The sequence below is a fragment of the Chionomys nivalis genome, chromosome 18 (assembly GCF_950005125.1).
Source record: "Chionomys nivalis chromosome 18, mChiNiv1.1, whole genome shotgun sequence".
Lineage (NCBI taxonomy): Eukaryota > Metazoa > Chordata > Mammalia > Rodentia > Cricetidae > Chionomys > Chionomys nivalis.
In genome coordinates this window covers 20,856,307-20,874,812 of record NC_080103.1, presented here as the reverse complement: position 1 = coordinate 20,874,812, position 18,506 = coordinate 20,856,307, and the positions used below count along the sequence as shown (strand labels likewise).

The following is an 18,506-nucleotide window of genomic DNA, read 5'->3' as shown; positions in this document are numbered from 1 at the left end:
TGTCTTCAGGACTAGCATTCAACAACCAATAGGTGAGCTCTTTCTGGAGAAGACTGCCTTCCCTGCTTTCCATTTATTCATTTAACTATAGTTCTTTGTGTAAAGTTGAGGGGCTCCTGGGCTTTTCCCTATCCACATAGGCATGTGCATTAGTGTCAACTTCATTAATCTCATGTTTGGAAAGTTGTGTTTTATGGAATATTTGATCACACTGTGTACCCTGCGTTTGCAATTGCATTAATTAAATAAAATCAACCCTGAGTGAAGAGGCTAAGTTAGCAACTAGTTGACAGAAAGTAATCCTAGTGAATCAGAGGGTGTCTGTAAGGTGATAGAGAGATGCACAGGAAGAGGTAGGGAGGGACTTTTGTGGTATGGGGTTTCTTGTTTTGGTGAAACAGAAGGGTGCTCTCTTTATGAGATGCCAGAAAAGAGAGAAGTTCAGCTAGTTGCTCCTCAACCTCTCTGAGATAGCAGGTTTTTCTCCCAGCCTTTGACTCTTGAATCTTGTTGAAAAGTAGAATAATAGAGATTTAATTAAAAGCTGTATTTGGCAGCAGTGAAATGGCCAGTGCCTGTGTAAACAGAATTCTCCCCAGGCCATGGCCTAAGTAGTTGGCTGCTGCCAGAGGAGCAGAGCAGTAACTGCGGAGCCACAGTTGCTGGCTAAAACAGAAGTAGGTTAAAGTTCAGCCTCTGTGCCAACAAAAGAACGACAGTCATGTTGTGAGTTTCTGGGTATAGCTTCTGACCTTACTAGGAGATAGAATTTCAGAGCAACCCCTTTGATATTCTAGCTGTTACATTCTTTCTGCCTCTTCGCCTTAGATTTTATAGTTATTTCTGTTCGTAATGGGCTTCACAGCTCTGCATACAGACAAGTTGTGGTTTTCTGTAGTGTTCTCCCATCTGCTGTACAGAGATGTTTCTTTGATGAGGGGTAAAGGCTCTACTTATCTGTGCTCATAAGGACAATATTTATAGATAGTTGCTAGGGTTTTATTCTGGTTTAGCAGATTATTGGCTGTAGTTTCTCTTTCAGTAACCATGACTTCATTAGCACTGAGTTAGGTTTCCAGTTTCAGGCATAGTCTCACTCTTGTTGAATGGGCCTTCAGTACAATGAGAGAGCTATTTGTCACTGCCAAGGTAAGTGTGCTACTGCTGTACCCTTATGGATACCATATCATGCTGGTTGTTGATGTGGTTCTTTGGCATCATAGCTTTGTAGAATTGTTGGTTGCCTCCCTCCTTTGGAGGGACCATGAAAGTTATTTCACTGGGAGGGGGCCTTCAGGTCAGTTCCAGCTCAGGCTTCTCTGCATTCTGTATGATATTTTCAGTAATGGAAACTTACCTTCCATCTCTTGGAAGTAACCAAGGGCAGCAGCAATAGGTTATGTGTTTTGGGAGTCTTTGACAGCCCTGGCCAAGAACTCAAGTAAGGCCTTCTGGTTTGGAGTTTTTGTTAGGTGGTTTTTGGGTCTTGGAAGGAGCACTTTCAGCTCTGATGAGAAAAGTTCATTAAAATTACACACACACACACACACACACACACACACACACACACACGAAATCTGAGATAAGAAACACTCCGGAATATGTCATGACTTTCTCAAACAATTAGAGAGTTACATATCATTAATTCAGAGCTCAGGTTATGGGCCTCTGATCACAATCAATGAGTAACACAGAGGCAGACAAGTTGTGATTATACTGATTGCTAATGGGAAAGGGGATGCTGCTCATCTTGAGACTTTCATTTTGTCAATGCCAAAGTTGCAGCACTGGCCTGACTGCTGAAAGGAGATTTCAGTGGATCAGCCCTTGTGGTTTTGTGGCGATAGATGCTAAAAACAATTGTGATGACAGAAACGGAAACTAGAACCCAGAAATAGAGTCCTTCACCTTTGAGGATGCGGCTATTACATTCATTTTCAGATGAATTTCTGAAATAAAATTTAGAAAAACTTTAGGAAATATTCAACATTCTTAGTCATCAGGGAAATAAAAATTAAAACTATTTTGACATTTTATCTTCTACATGTCAGAATGGCTAAGATTGATATAAATATGAATAATTTGTATTGGTGTGGATTTGAAGGTCAATTTTGTTATATGTATATGCATATTTTTAATCTTGATTACGGTATTGTGATTGTATAGTTCATTTAAAAATGTAATGTATATAGGTTGTTAATGGATAATCATCAATAATTGTCAAGCTTTTAGTCATGTTAGTTAGATTTTCTAGATGTACATAGATATATTTCAGGTAGATAGACATTCTTCATATCTTTTAAAGACTATAGAATATGGCATTTAATGTTTTAATAACTTAGGGCTTTTCATGACAATGAGACACGTCTGCTCCTGGCAGCACCAATCTACTTCAAGAGGAAGATGGGCATTGAAGAGGCTCCTTAGGGAGTTTGATAGCCATTTGGGCAAGAAACTGCTTTTGCCTGGACTGTTGCATAAACTGGACACAGAGAACCCACAGAGAGAGGACTGCTGAACTTGCCTAAAGATGAGATGATCTTTTGGGGTTCCTGATTCATAAAAGAGTCTGTGAGACATTCTGCAGGACACAGCAGAAAGTGACTGAACTGTCTTTGAATTTTCCTGCTTCATGGAAATGTCTGATGGATACTATGGGCCTGTAGGCTGAAGATGGATGCCCCAACGGTACAAAAGAACTTTGGGTGACAGTCCAGGCAGCGAGATGTCTCTGTCATTTCTAGAGTTTGAAGTTTCTTATTTCTTGTTTACTTAGGTAATATTATATCCTTCTGGAGTCTTTGATGGAGTTAAAGAATGGATAGATAGTTATAGTTTTCCTTAGTTATAATAAGAGATAAAATAGATAAAAATATTATAACTGTAATTCTTGCTTGATAACTGTTTTGCTATATGTAATCTTACTATGTTAAAGTAAAAGCCTTTCATTTTTGTTTAAACAGAAAAAGGGGAAATGATGGAGGTGGGTCTTGTAGTAATCTGTTGCTTTCATTGGTTAATTAATAAAGAAACTGCCTAGGCCTATTTGATAGGCCAACCCTTAGGTGGGTGGAGTAGACAGAACAAAATGCTGGGAGAAAGAAGCCGAGTCAGGGAGTCGCCATGATTCTCCCACTCCAGACAGACGCAGGTTAAGATATTTCCTGGTAAGCCAGCTCGTGGTACTATACAGAATATTAGAAATGGGTTAGATCAATATGTAAGAGCTAGCCAATAAGAGGCTGGAACTAATGGGCCAGGCAGTGATTAAAAGAATACAGTTTCCATGTAATTATTTTGGGGCATAAGCCATGCGGGCGGCCGGGTGCCGGGGACACAGCCCCGCCGCTCTTATTACAACATAAGATCAATAACACAATTGACAGCTTATGCTTGACAAGGGTGCGGTATTTGGAGAGGTACTTGTTCATTTCCTGGCCACCCAGACTCTTGAAATAATCACACAGAAACTATATTAATTAAAACACTGCTTGGCCAATAGCTTAAGTGTATTGCTAGCTAGCTCTTATATCTTTAGTTAACCCATTTACATTATTTTATATTTTACCATGAGGCTTGTAACCTACTGGCAAGGTTCTAGCGGGTAGCTTGCATCTTTCTCCTCTGGCAGCTCCATGGCATCCCTGCGACTCCACCTTTTTTCTCCCAGCATTCAGTTTAGTTTACTTGCCTAGCTGTACTCTGCCCTATCACAGGCCACAGCACCTTCTTTTTGCATTAACCAATAAAAGCAACACATATACAGAAGAACCTCCCACACCGGTGTGGAGTAGGGGAATACTCTTCTATTGCTGGTGGGAGTACAAACTTGTGCAGCCACTATGTAAATCAGTGTGGCGGTTCCACAAAAAGATAGGAATAAATCTACTTCAAGATCAAGTGATACTTCTCTTGGGCATATACTCAAAGGGCAACTCCTCCTACCAAAGGAAACTTGTTCAGCCATGCTAATTACTGCTCTACTCACAGCAGTTAGAAATTAGAAACAACCTGGATGTCCCTCAACAGAAGAATAGATAAAGAAACTGTACATCTATCTAGACAAGAGAGTATTAATCAGCCATTCCAACAAATGAAATCATGAAGTTTTCAGGTAAATGGATGAAGACAGAAAAAAAAAATCATCCTGAGTAAGGTATCCCAGACCCAGATAGATAAATAAGGTATGTACTCACTTGCATGATATTAGTTTTAAGTAAATTATAATCAAATGTTCTAGCTAGCGTTATGCCAACATAAGACATACAAACTAAAGTTATATGAAAGGAGGAAAACTCAATAGAGAAAATACTTCCATAAGATCCAGCTGTGTGGCATTTTCTTTTTTTTTTTTATTGAAAAAAAAATTTCCGTTTCCTCCCCGCCTCCCATTTCCCTCCCCTCCCTCCTGCCCCTCTCCCCCTCCCCCGACTCCTCTTCTCCTCCCTCTCCAGTCCCAAGAGCAGTCAGGGTTCCCTGCCCTGTGGAAAGTCCAAGGTCCTCCCCCCTCCATCCAGGTCTAGGAAGGTGAACATCCAAACTCTCTAGGCTCCCACAAAACCAGAACATGAAGTAGGATCAAAACCCCGTGCCATTGTCCTTGGCCTCTCGTCAGCTCTCATTGTCTGCCATGTTCAGAGAGTCCGGTTTTATCCCATGCTTTTTCAGTCACAGTCCAGCTGGCCTTGGTGAGCTCCCAATAGATCGGCCCCACTGTCTCAGTGGGTGGGTGCACCCCTCGTGGTCCTGACTTCCTTGTTCATGTTCTCCCTCCTTCTGCCCCTCATTAGGACCTTGAAAGCTCAGTCCAGTGCTCCAGTGTGGGTCTCTGTCTCTATCTCCATCCATCGCTAGATGAAGATTCTATGGTAATATGCAAGATATTCATCAGTATGGCTATAGGATAGGTTCATTTCAGGTTCCCTATCCTCAGGTGCCCAAGGAACTAACTGGGGACATTGTCCTGGGCACCTGGTAGCCACTCCAAGTTCAAGTCTCTTGCCAACCCTTAGGTGGCTCCCTTAACTAAGATATGAGTTTCCCTGCTCCCCTATCCAAACTTCCTTTATCCCCAGTCATCCCGTTTCCCCCAGTTCCCCTCATCCTCTCCTTCACATTTTTCTCTCCCCATCTCCCCTCACCCCCATCCCACCCCACCCCTAAGATTCCAGTTTTTTGCCTGGCAATCTTGTCTATTTCCCATAGCCAGGAGGATAACTATATGTTTTTCCTTGGGTTTACCCTCTTGTTTAGCTTCTTTAGGATCACAAATTATAGACTCAGTGGCCCCTATCCATGACTAGAAACCAATTATGAGTGAGTACATCCCATGCTCTTCTTTTTGGGTCTGGGTTACCTCACTCAGGATACTATTTTCTATTTCCATCCATTTGCATGCAAAATTCGAGAAGTCATTGTTTTTTGCCACAGAGTAGTACTCTAATGTGTATATATTCCACACTTTCTTCATCCCTTCTTCCATTGAAGGACATCTAGGTTGCTTCCAGGTTCTGGCTATTACAAATAATGCTGCTGTGAACATAGTAGAACAAATGCTTTTGTCATATGATAGGGCATCTCTTGGGTATATTCCCAAGAGTTGTATTGCTGGGTCTAGGGGTAGGTTGATCCCAATTTTTCTGAGAAACCGCAGCACTGATTTCCAAAGTGGTTGCACAAGTTTGCAGTCCCACCAGCAATGGATGAGGGTACCCCTTTCTCCACAACCTCTCCAGCAAAGGCTATCCTTAGTGTTTTTGATTTTAGCCATTCTGACAGGTGTAAGATGATATCTCAAAGTTGTTTTGATTTGCACTTCTCTGATCGCTAAGGAGGTTGAGCATGACCTTAAATGTCTTTTGGCCATTTGAACTTCTTCTGTTGAGAATTCTCTGTTCAGTTCAGTGCCCCATTTTTAATTGGGTTAATTAGCATTTTAACGTCTAGTTTCTTGAGTTCTTTATATATTTTGGAGATCAGATCTTTGTCTGTTGCGGGGTTGGTGAACATCTTCTCCCAGTCAGTAGGCTGCCTTTTTATCTTAATGACAGTGTCGTTTGCTTTACAGAAGCTTCTCAGTTTCAGGAGGTCCCATTTATTCAATGTTGCCCTTAATGTCTGTGCTGCTGGGGTTATACATAGGAAGTGATCTCCTGTGCCCATATGTTGTAGGGTACTTCCTATTTTCTCTTCTATCAGGTTCAGTGTGTTCAGATTGATACTGAGGTCTTTGATCCATTTGGACTTGAGTTTTGTGCATGGTGATAGATATGGGTCTATTTTCATTCTTCTACAGGTTGACATCCACTTGTGCCAGCACCATTTGTTAAACATGCTTTCTTTCTTCCATTGTATACTTTTAGCTCCTTTATCGAAAATCAGGTGTTCATAGGTTTGTGGGTTAAAATCCGGGTCTTCTATATGATTCCATTGGTCGACTTCTCTGGTTTTATGCTAATACCACGCTGTTTTCATTACTGTAGCTCTGTAATAGAGTTTGAAGTCAGGGATGGTAATGCCTCCAGACAATCCGTTATTGTATAAGATTGTTTTGGCTATTTTGGGTTTTTTGTTTTTCCATATAAAGTTGATTATTGTCCTCTTAAGATCTGTGAAGAATTTTGATGGGACCTTGATGGGGATTGTATTGAATCTATAAATTGCCTTTGGTAGAATTGCCATTTTTACTATGTTGATCCTCCCAATCCAAGAGCAAGGGAGATCCTTTCATTTTCTGGTATCCTCTTCAATTTCTTTCTTCAATGCCTTAGAGTTCTTGTCAAATAGATCTTTCACTTCCTTGGTTAGAGTTACCCCAAGATATTTTATGCTATTTGTGGCTATCATGAAAGGTGATGATTCTCTTATTTCCCTCTCTGCTTCCATATCCTTTGTGTATAAGAGGGCGACTGATTTTTTGGAGTTGATCTTGTATCCTGCCACATTCCTAAAGGTGTTTATCAGCTGTAGGAGTTCTTTGGTGGAGTTTTTGGGGTTGCTTATGTACACTATCATATCATCTGCAAATAATGCAAGTTTAACTTCTTCCTTTCCAATTCGAATCCCCTTTATCCCCTTATGTTGTCTTATTGCTATTGCTAAAACTTCAAGAACTATATTGAAGAGGTATGGAGAGAGTGGACAGCTTGGCGTGTTCCTGATTTTAGTGGGATGGCTTTAAGTTTCTCTCCATTTAATTTAATGTTAGCTGTCGGCTTGCTGTAAATAGCTTTAATTATATTTAGGTATGACCCTTGTATCCCTAATCTCTCCAAGACTTTTATCATAAAGGGATGTTGAATTTTGTCAAATGCTTTTTCAGCATCTAATGAAACGATCATATGGTTTTTTTTCTTTCAGTTTATTTTTTTTAATTTATTTATTTATTTATTTAAGATTTCTGCCTTCTCCCCGCCACCACCTCCCATTTCCCTCCCCCTCCCCCATCAAGTCCCCCTCCCTCATCATCCCTAACAGTAATCCGGGTTCCCTGCTCTGTGCGAAGACCACAGACCACCCACCTCCATCCAGGTCTAGTAAGGTGAGCATCCAAACTGCCTAGGCTCCCACAAAGCCAGTACGTGCAGTAGGATCAAAAACCCATTGCCATTGTTCTTGAGTTCTCAGTAGTCCTCATTGTCCGTTATGTTCAGCAAGTCCGGTTTTATCCCATGCTTTTTCAGACCCAGGCCAGCTGGCCTTGGTGAGTTCCTGATAGAACATCCCCATTGTCTCAGTGTGTGGGTGCACCCCTCGCGGTCCTGAGTTCCTTGCTTATGCTCTGTCTCCTGCTCTTGATTTGGACCTTGAGATTTCAGGCCGGTGCTCCAATGTGGGTCTTTGTCTCTGTCTCCTTTTATCGCCTAAATGTTTTTCTTTGGGTTCACCTTCTTAATTAGCTTCTTTAGGATCATGCATAATAGGCTCAATGTCCCCTATTCATGGCTAGAAACCAAATATGAGTGAGTATATCCCATGTTCCTCTTTTTGGGTTGGCTCACCTCACTCAGGATAGTGTTTTCTATTTCCATTCATTTGCCTGCAAAATTCAGGATGTCGTTGTTTTTTACTGCTGAGTACTCTAATATGTATATATTCCATACTTTCTTCATCCATTCTTCCATTGAAGGGCATCTAGGTTGTTTCCAGGTTCTGGCTATTACAAACAATGCTGCTATGAACATAGTTGAGCATATACTCTTGTTGTATGATAAGGCATTTCTTGGGTATATTCCCAAGAGTGGTATTGCTGGGTCCAGGCGTAGGTGGATCCCGATATTCCTGAGAAACTGCCACACTGATTTCCAAAGTGGTTGCACAAGTTTGCATTCCCACCAGCAATGGATGAGTGTATCCCTTTCTCCACAACCTCTCCAGCAAAGGCTATCATTGGTGTTTTTGATTTTAGCCATTCTGACAGGTGTAAGATGGTATCTTAAAGTTGTCTTGATTTGCATTTCCCTGATCGCTAAGGAAGTTGAGCATGACCTTAAATGTCTTTTGGCCATTCAAACTTCTTCTGTTGAGAATTCTCTGTTCAGCTCAGTGCCCCATTTTTTAATTGGGTTGATTAGCCCTTTACGGTCTAATTTCTTGAGTTCTCTATATATTTTGGAGATCAGACCTTTGTCATTTGCGGGGTTGGTGAAAATCTTCTCCCAGTCAGTGGGCTGCCTTTTTATCTTGGTGACAGTGTCCTTTGCTTTACAGAAGCTTCTCAGTTTCAGGAGGTCCCATTTATTCAATGATGCCCTTAATGTCTGTGCTGCTGGGGTTGTACGTAGGAAGTGTTCTCCTGTGCCCATGTGTTGTAGAGTACTTCCCACTTTCTCTTATATCAGGTTCAGTGTGTTCAGACTGATATTGAGATCTTTAATCCATTTGGACTTGAGTTTTGAGCATGGTGATAGATATGGGTCTATTTTCATTCTTCTACAGGTTGATATCCAGTTTTGCCAGCACCATTTGTTAAAGATGCTCTCTTTTTTCCATTGTATACTTTTAGCTCCTTTATCAAAAATCAGGTGTTCATAGGTTTGTAGGTTAAAGCTAGGGTCTTCTATTCGATTCCATTGGTCGACTTCCTTGTTTCTATGCCAATACCATGCTGTTTTCAATACTGTAGCTCTGTAATAGAGTTTGAAGTCAGGGATGGTAATGCCTCCATAAGTTCCTTTATTGTATAAGATTGTTTTGGCTATCCTGGCTTTTTTGTTTTTCCATATAAAGTTGATTATTGTCCTCTCAAGATCTGTGAAGAATTTTGATGGGATTTTGATGGGGATTGCGTTGAATCTATAGATTGCTTTTGGTAGAATTGCCATTTTTACTATGTTGATCCTCCCAATCCAAAAACAAGGGAGATCCTTCCATTTTCTGGTGTCCTCATCGATTTCTTTCTTCAATGCCTTAAAGTTCTTGTCAAATAGATCTTTCACTTCCTTGGTTAGAGTTACCCCAAGATATTTTATGCTATTTGTGGCTATCGTGAAAGGTGATGCTTTTCTGATTTCCCTCTCTGCTTCCTTATCCTTTTTGTATAGGAAGGCAACTGATTTTTTGGAGTTGATCTTGTATCCTGCCACATTCCCAAAGGTGTTTATCAGCTGTAGGAGTTCTTTGGTAGAGTTTTTTGGGTCGCTTATGTATACTATCATATCATCTGCAAATAACGAAAGCTTAACTTCTTCCTTTCCAATACAAATCCCCTTGATCCCCTTATGTTGTCTTATCGCTATTGCTAGAACTTCAAGCACTATATTGAAGAGGTATGGAGAGAGTGGACATCCTTGTCGTGTTCCTGATTTTAGTGGGATGGCTTTGAGTTTTTCTCCGTTTAATTTAATGTTGGCTGTCGGCTTGATGTAAATAGCTTTTATTATATTTAGGTATGATCCTTTTACCCCTAATCTCTCCAAGACCTTCATCATAAAGGGATGTTGAATTTTGTCGAATGCTTTTTCAGCATCTAATGAAATGATCATATGGTTTTTTTCTTTCAGTTTATTTATATGGTGGATTACATTGATAGATTTGCGTATGATGAACCAGCCCTGCATCTCTGGGATGAAGCCTACTTAATCATAATGGATAATTTTTCTGATGTGTTCTTGGATTCGGTTTGCCAGTATTTTATTGAGGATTTTTGCATCAATGTTCATGAGTGAGATAGGCCTGTAATTCTCTTTCTTGGTTGGGGCTTTGTGTGGTTTTGGTATCAGGGTAACTGTAGCTTCATAAAAGGAATTTGGCAATGACTCTTCTGTTTCTATATTGTGAAATACATTAAGAAGTATAGGTATTAGCTCTTCTTGGAAGGTCTGGTAGAATTCTGCATTGAAACCATCTGGTCCTGGACTATTTTTGGAAGGGAGATTTTTGATAACCATTTCTAATTCTTCGCGACTAACCGGTCTATTTAGATTGTTCACCTGTTCTTGGTTTAGCTTTGGTATATGGTACTTATCCAAAAAAATGTCCATTTCTTTTGCATTTTCCAGTTTTGTGGCATACAGGCTTTTGTAGTAAGATCTATGATTCTCTGAATTTCCTCTGTGTCTGTGGTTATGTCCCCCTTTTCATTTCTGATCTTATTAATTTGCAAAGTCTCTCTCTGCCGTTTGATTAGTTAGGATAGGGGTTTATCAATCTTGTTGATTTTCTCCAGGAACCAGCTTTTTGTTTCATTGATTCTTTCAATTGTTTTCTGTGTTTTTGTTTTGTTGATTTCAGCCCTTAGCTTGATTATTTCCATTCTTCTACTCCTCCTAGGTGAGTCTGCTTCTTTTTTTTCTAGAGCTTTCAGGTGGGCTGTTAAGTCTCCAATGTGTGCTTTTTCTGTTTTCTTTAAGTGGGCACTTAGTGCTATGAACTTTCCTTTCATAGTGTCCCATAGGTTTGAGTATGTTGTTTCTTTATTTTCATTGAATTGAAGGAAGACTTTAATTTCTTTCTTTATTTCTTCCTTAATCCAGGTATGGTTCAGTAGTTGACTGTTCAGTTTCCATGAGTTTGTAGGCTTTCTGGGGGTAGCATTGTTGCTGAATTCTAGCTTTAATCCATGGTGATCTGATAAGATACAGGTGGTTACTAATATTTTTTTGTAACTGTGGATGTTTGCTTTGTTACTGAGTATGTGGTCAATTTTTGAGAAGGTTCCATGAGCTGCAGAGAAGAAGGTATATTCTTTCCTATTTGGGTGAAATATTGTATAGATGTCTGTTAAGTCCATTTGATTCATTACCTCCCTTAATCCTCTTATTTCTCTGTTAGGTTTCTGTGTAATTGACCTGTGTATTGGTGAGAGAGGAGTGTTAAAGTCTCCTACTATTAATGTGTGCGGTTTGATGGCTGCCTTGAGTTTTAGCAATGTTTCTTTTACGTATGTGGGTGCTTTTATATTAGGGGCATAGATATTCAGGATTAAGACTTCATCCTGATGAAGTGTTCCTGTTATGAGTAGAAAATGTCCCTCTCCATCTCTTCTGATTGATTTAAGTTTGAAGTCAACTTTGTTAGAAATTAGTATGGCCACACCTGCTTGTTTCTTAGGTCCATTTACTTGATAAGCCTTATCCCAACCCTTTACTCTGAGTAGGTGCCTGTCTTTGTGGTTGAGGTGTGTTTCTTGTAAACAGCAGAATGTTGGATCCTGTTTTCGTATCCAATCTCTTAGTCTGTGCCTTTTTATAGGTGAGTTGAGTCCATTGACATTAAGTGATATTAATGACCAGTGGTTGTTAACTTCAGTCACTTTTTTAGTAGTAGATTTTGTGTGTTTCCCTTCTTTGAGTTGCGCTGGTGAAGGGTCTCTAGATATCTGAGTTATTGTGGTCATTGTTGGACTCCTTGGTTAGTGATTTTCCTTCTATTACTTTCTGTAAGGTTGGATTTGTGGCTACATATTGTTTAAATTCATTTTTATCCTGGAAAATTTTGTCTTCTCCATTTATAGTGAACGAAAGCTTGGCTGGGTATAGTAGTCTGGGCTTGCATCCACGGTCTCTTAGTTTCTGCAGTACATCTATCCAGGACCTTCTGGCTTTCATGGTTTCCATAGAGAAGTCAGGTGTAAGTCTGATAGGTTTACCTTTATAAGTAACTTGGCCTTTTTCCTTTGCAGCTCTTAATATTCTTTCTTTATTCTGTATGCTTTGTGTTTTGACTATTATATGGCGAGGGGATTTTTTTTTTAATCCAGCCTATTCGGTGTTCTGTATGCTTCTTCATAGGTATATCTTTCTTTAGGTTGGGAAAGTTTTCTTCTATAATTTTATTAAATATATTTTCTGGACCATTGAGCTGTGCTTCTTTTCCTTCTTCTACTCTTATTAGTCTTAAGTTTGGTCTTTTTATTGTGTCCCATATTTCCTGAATGTTTTGTGATGAGAGTTTGTTGGCCTTGTTTTTTTTTTTTTTTTTTTTTTTTGATCAGCGTGTTTATTTTCTCTATGGTATCTTCAGAATCTGAGATTCTTTCTTCTGTCTCTTGTATTCTGTTGGTTATGCTTGTTTCTGTAGACTCTATTCATTTACCTAGATTTTCCATGTCCAGCTGGCCTTCTGTTTGTGTTTTCTTCTTTGCCTCCATTTCAGTTTTCAAGTCTTGAACTGTTTCCATTATCTGTTTGATTGTTTTTCCTTGGTTTCCTAGGGTATCATTCACTGATTTACGCAATTCTTCAAACTTTCTGTTTTACTTCTCATCCATTTCTATAAGGGCATTTTTTACATGCTGTTTAAGGGAGTCAATCACTTTCATAAAGTCAATTTTTTCTACTTCTTCTTGATTAAGGTGTTCATGTCCTCCTGTTGTGAGGTCGCTGGGTTCTGGTGGTTTCATATTGTTTTTCAGATTGCTGGGTGAATTCTTGCATTGGCACCTGCCCATCTCTTCCTCCTAATGCTCTCCTATGGATCTTCTTTTATAGGATCAGGTCTCCTTGCCTACTGATGTACCTTCCCAGCGATGGCACTCCCCAGTGATGTCTCTCCTGGTGCCAATATCAGATCTCCATGCCCAATGATGGCTCTCCTGGTGCCGAGATTAGCTCTCCATGTTGGTTGGGTAGTTCATAAACAAAGCGCCTACCTTGCTTGGTGCAGGCAGGCTAGAGTAACAAAGGGACTCCCTCCTGCCTGCTTGCCCTGAGGATTCGCCCCCAGCGCCCAGACAGGCTGAGCAGGGTGGTGTTATGTGCCCAAAGAGGGAAGGGGGCAGAAGGAAGAAGGGTTCTGGATGCAAGCTGGGTGGGATAGGAAAAGAGAGGTCTGGCATTTTCTTAAATAGAGACTGATGGGGGGAGGATCCATCCCCTTGTCAGTGGTTCCATCTATGGGCTGGTGGTCCTGGATTCTATAAGAAAGCAAGCTGAGCCAGCCATAGAAAGCAAGCCAGTAAGTAGCACCTCTCCAAGGCCTCTACCTTCAGCTCTTGCCTTCAGATTTGTCCCCTATTTGAGTTTCTGTCCTGACTTCCTTTGATGATGAACAGCAATATGGAAGAATAAGGCAAATAAACCATTTTCTCCCAAACTTGTTTTTGTTCATAATGTTTCATCACAGCAATAGTAACCCTGACCAAAACAAGTTGCTGCCTGGAGTGTGGTTTAGCTGTGGGAAGGATTGTGGAAAGACTTTGGAAGTTTGGACTGGAAAAGCCATTGAGTGTTAAGAGTTCAGTGTGATATTCTGTGGGAGCTTGGAAAACAAGAATGTTAAGAGCAGTGCAGAAGATGGAGGCCTGGATTGTCAAGTTTCAGAGGGAAGTTTTAAAATTCTACTGGGGCCATTTGATATTTTGAATTGAGATTCTGTAGTTCTATAGTTCTGAAGAGTCAGCCATAATGAACAGGAGACTTGCAACATTGAAGAGAAAACTTTGAATTACTGGGAAAATTTATGCTGATTAGCTGGAGCTTATAAATTAGTGGTGATTAAGAAGAGACCAGCATCACTGGGCTGAAAACTTCTGGGAAGTGTTTTTTTTTTTCGTATTTATTTATTTATTTATTTATTTTTTTATTTATTTATTATGTATACAATATTCTGTCTGTGTGCATACCTACAGGCCAAAAAGGGCACCAGACCCCATTACAGATGGTTGTGAGCCACCATGTGGTTGCTGGGAATTGAACTCAGGACCTTTGGAAGAGCAGGCAATGCTCTTAACCTCTAAGCCATCTCTCCAGCCCCCTTTTTCGTTTTTAATTTAATTAAAAATACTATCTTTTTTTCATTTTACATAAAAATCCCAGTTCTCACTCCCTCCCCTCCTCCCATTCCCCTCACCTTCCCTCCCACCTCACCCCCATCCAATCCTCAGAGAAGGGTAAAGCATATTGCTTTGGGAAAGGTCCAAGGCCCTCCCTACTTTATCTAGGCTGAACAAGGTATCCATCCAAAGAGAATGGGTTCCCAAAAAGTCAATACAAGCAATAGGGATAAATCCTGGTGCCACTGCCAGTGGTCCCACAGTCTGCCCCAGTCATACAAGTGTCACCCACATTCAGAGTATCTAATTTGGTGCTAGGCTGGTTTCTTCCCTGTTCAGCTGGAGTTGGTATCACCATTATGGTCTTGACCTCTTTGCTCATATTCTCACTCCTCCCACTCTTCAACTGGACTTTGGGGACTCAGTCCAGTGTTCGGATGCAGGTCTCTGCCTCTGTTTCCATCAGTTGCAGGATGAAGGTTGTATGGTGACATTTAAGGTAGTCATCAATCTGACTACAGGACAAGGCAAGTTCAGACACCCACCCCTCATATTATTTAGGGTCATCCTTGTGAATTCCTGGGAATTTCTCTAATGTCAGGTTTCTTGCTAGCCCCATAATGGCTTCCTCAATAAAAATATCTCCCTTTTTGCTCTCATCTCTGCCCTTCTTTCTTTTTCTTTTTTCTTTTTTTAACAGGAATCAAAATGTTGGAACTGTATTTTTTTGTTAGACATCATATAAAAAAGAGAAAGTATAGTACAGTAAATCACTCTATAACATGAACTTAGTTTTCAAATCATCAGGATAAAAATGTCTTTTCAACAAAATACTGAATGACACTGGGTCACATGTCCCTTGAGATGGAGGCTGGGATGTGAGCCTGCACATGCATGTTGCCCGTCCTCCAGGACACTGTAGAACTGTAGAACTAGGCTGAAGGCAAACATGTTTTCTTCTGGGAGAGTTACTCTGGGCCTTAAGTGACCCCAACAGTTCACACTCCTCAGACATCAAAGAAGGGAGTGTGTCCTCTGGGTTGCTCCTCTTGTAGGTAAGTGGTCAGGATTGCACCTCTGTGTGATTCTGCTCTTCTCACAAACACAGCAGTTAGTCTTGAGGAAGTTCCCTGATGAATGTTCTGTGTTGGCATAAAAATTAAACACAAATTCTTCTCAGAAGAAAATCTCTATGGCCTGTGGAATCTTGTCAAGTGCTTGCTGGACGCGTGTACCTCCATTTCATTACTTTTATACTCGTTTAATTCTTTACGAACTGCTGCCTTATCTGCTGCTGACAGTCTTATCCAGGGTTTGTCTGCCCTCCTGTCATAGTCCTGTGCTCTTGCTACTTCCGCATAGTCACTGAAACGGATCAGAATTTTTCTGTCTCTCAATTCATCAACAGTGGGTCTCTGATTAAGCTTTCTTGTTAATCTTTGCTTGATTTCTCTCCTTTCTTCCTGCTCGGTCTGATCATTCCTTTGTTTCAGGATATTTCTTCTCTCCAGCTCCTCCACAGCTGGTCTCTGGCTCAGCCTTTTGGAGAGCTTCATTTCTATCTGTTGTCAGATCTCCTGCCTCTCCTCATCGGTCCTCCTGGGGAAGATGTTCCGGTCCTCTAGCTCCTGCTTGCTTAGCCGGTTCCTCAGCTTCACCGCCAGCAGCTCCTTCTTGCATTTCCTTGGCAAAGTGCCGGAAAGGATTCTAGTGTACGTTCATCTTGGGCTGGAGCTTCATCGCATCTGACTCAGAGAGGAGAGGCATGGTGGTTCTCTGCCCTTCTTTCATCTCGACTATTCCATTCCCTCAAGTTCTCCTCCCTGCTCCCCTTCTTCCCTCCTTTTTCCCTTGTCCCTAGTTCTCTCCCAACCCCCATGATCTTAATTTTGTCAAGAGATCTTGTCTATTTCCTTTTTCCAGGGGGATCTATGTATGTTTTTCTTAGGGTTAACTTGCTACTTAGCTTCCCTAGGATCACGAACTATAGGCTCAATATCTGTTGCTTTCCAGCTAGTATCAACATATGAATGAGTACATACCCTGTCCATCTTTCTGGGTCTGGGTTACCTCACTCAGGATGTTTTTTTCCTAATTCCATTCATTTGCATGCACATTTCAAAATGTCATTCTTTTTTTACTGCTGAGTAGTACTCCATTATGTGAATGTACCACATTTTCTTTATCCATTCTTTTTATTTTTATTAGTTTATAAACAATACCAATCAAAATGACTACTTCCTACCCTCCTCCCACTTCCAACATGCTCCCACACACACCCTCCCCCACTCCCTCCAGTCCTAAGAGAGGGCAAGGCACCCTGCTCTGTGGAAAGTCCAAGCCCCTCTCCACATCAAAGCTTAGGAAGGTATGCATCCAAAGAGAATAGGATCCCCAAAAGCCAGTTCATGTAGTAGAGACAAGTACTAGTGCCATTATTATTGGCCCCTCAGTCTGCCCCAATTGTCAACCACATTCAGAGGGTCCAGTGTAAGCCCATGGTTGTTTATTCCCAGTCCAGCTGGAGTTGCTGAGCTCCCATTAGCTCAGGCACACTGTCTCAGTGGGTGAAAGAACCACTCGTGGTCCTGACTTCCTTGCTCATATTCTCCCTCCTTCTGCTCTTCAACTGAACCTTGGGAGCTCAGACAAGTGCTCCAATGTGGGTCTCTGTCTCTGTCTCCATCCGTTGCTGGACGAAGGTTCTATGGTGATATTCAAGATAGTCATCAGTGTGACTATGGGACAAGGCCAGTTCAGGCACCCTCTCCTCCACTGCCCAGGTTCCTAGCTTGGGTCATCCCCATGAATCCTGGGAACCCCCCAAGCCAAGCTTCTTGCCACCCCCAAAATGACTCCCTCAATTAAGATATCTCCTTCCCTACTCCCATATCTGTCCTTCCTCCATCTCAACCTTCCCACTCCCCCAAGCTCTCCCCAACCATCCCCTTCTCCTCCCCCCTCTCTCTTACTCTTCCCTTCCCTCTACCTTCCCCCATGCTCCCAACTTTTGCCTGGTGATCTTGTCTGCTTCCAATTTCCAGGAGGATAAACTCATGTTTTCCCTTGGGTTCACCTTAATACTTAGCTTCTCTAGGATCATGAACTATAGGCTCAATGTCCTTTGTTTGTGGTGGCTAGAATCCACTAATGAGTGAGTACATACCATATTCCTCTTTTTAGGTCTGGGTTATCTCACTCAGGATAGTGTTTTCTACTTCTAGCCATTTGCATACCAAATTCAAGATGTCATTGTTTTTTACCACTGAGTAGTACTCTAATGTGTAAATATGCCACACTTTCTTTATCCATTCTTTCATTGAGGGGCATCTAGTTGTTTCCAGGATCTGGCTATTACAAATAATGCTGTTATGAACATAGTTGAACAAATGTTTTTGTAGTATGATTGGGCATCTCTTGGGTATATTCCCAAGAGTGGTATTGCTGGATCCTGAAGTAGGTTGACTCCCAATTTTCTGAGAAACTGCCACACTGATTTCCAAAGTGGTTGCACAAGTTTGCATTCCCACTAGCAATGGATGAGTGTTCCCCTTATTCCACATCCTCTCCAGCATGAGCTATCATTGGTGTTTTTGATTTTAGCTATTCTGACAGGTGTCAGATGGTATCTCAAAGTTGTTTTGATTTGAATTTCCCTGATAGCTAAGGAAGTTGAACATGTCCTTAAGTATCTTTTGGTCATTTGAAATTCTTTTGTTGAGAATTCTCTGTTCAGTTCAGTACCCCATTTTTTAAACTCCCTTAAAAATTTGAGAAAACAACAATGAAAATTGGAGAAAATCAGTAATCTTTTAAAGAGTATCAAGAAAACCAAGGGAAAAAAACCAAGAGTTGATGAAACAATTAGAACTGTTCAAGACATTAAAATGGATATAGAAGCAATAAAGAAAATACACATGGAGGGAATTATAGAAATGGAAAGTCAGGGTAAGTGAATAGAATTACAGAGATAAGCTTTCCCAACAGAATACAAGAGATTGAAGACAGAATTTCTGGTGTTGAAAGTATGAGAGGAAATATATTTATTGACCAAAGAATATATATATATATATATATATATATATATATATATATATATATATTGGTTTTTCGAGACAGGGTTTCTCTGTAGCTTTGGAGCCTGTCCTGGAATTCCCTTTGTTGACCAGGCTGGCCTCGAACTCACAGAGATTCGCCTGCCTCTGCCTCCCAAGTGCTGGGATTAAAGGCGTGCGCCACAACCGCCCTGCCCCAAAGAAAATATTAAATCTAAAAATTTCCTAACACAAAACAT

General features: G+C 40.8%; 1 pseudogene; it reads right to left on the bottom strand.

Annotated features, from left to right (window-relative positions):
- Positions 1-15,372: 15,372 nt before the first annotated feature.
- LOC130889335 (phosphatase and actin regulator 3-like) lies at positions 15,373-16,477 on the bottom strand (annotated as a pseudogene).
- Positions 16,478-18,506: the final 2,029 nt, after the last annotated feature.